An 897-nucleotide genomic window follows, 5' to 3' on the forward strand; every position below is an offset into this window, starting at 1 on the left:
GCGTACTATATGTGCAAAAAGGTTCATCTTTGTTGTCTGTACTTCCCACATACCTCTCTATGTCTTTCTCTTTCTCAATGCCACTATTTTGATCACTCACATTTGGTACATTGCCCTTTTCTTCATCCAAATCAATACTTACCTCTATCTATCTAACAGTGTTCCCTCTTCTCCACTGCCACCCCTGGTACCCAACAAAGAAAATGTCCTTCCATAGATAAATGTTTCCTTGAGTTTTACAATAGTGGACTAATACAATATTTATCCTTTTGTGATTGACTTATTTCACTCAGCAATATGTCCTCCAAGTTCATCCACATTATGTGGTGTTTTGCAGATTCTACATTATTCTTTAGCGATGCATAGTATTCCATTTTGTGTATGTACCATAGTTTGGATATCCATTCCTCAGTTGATGAACAGCTAGGTTGTTTACATCTTTTGGCTATTGTAAATAGTGCTGTGAAGAACATGGGTATGCATACGTCTATTCTCGTCATGACTCTCACTTCTTTAGGATATAAACCTAGTAATGGAATGGCTGGGTTAAATTGTGTTTCTAATTCCAATTTTTGAAGGAATCACCATACTGCTTTTCACAATGGTTGTACCATTTTATAGTCCCACCAGCATTGTATGAGAGTCCCAATCTCTCCACAACTTTGCCAGCATTTGTTATATTCTGTCTTGTTGAAATTTGCTACTAGTGATGGAGCAAGGTGGTATTTCATTGCTGTTTTGATTTGCATCTCTCTAATAGCTAATGATCGTGATCATTTCTTCATGTTTGCTGGCCACTTGCAAATCATCCTTGGTGAAGTGTCTATTCATGTCTTCTGCCCATTTTTTAATTGGATTGTTTGTCTTTTTGTTATTGAGGTGTTGGAGTTTTCTATA

This window comes from Orycteropus afer, unplaced genomic scaffold, assembly GCF_000298275.1.
Source record: "Orycteropus afer afer isolate SDZICR_OR568_19922 unplaced genomic scaffold, OryAfe1.0 scaffold00333, whole genome shotgun sequence".
Classification (NCBI taxonomy): Eukaryota; Metazoa; Chordata; class Mammalia; order Tubulidentata; family Orycteropodidae; genus Orycteropus; species Orycteropus afer.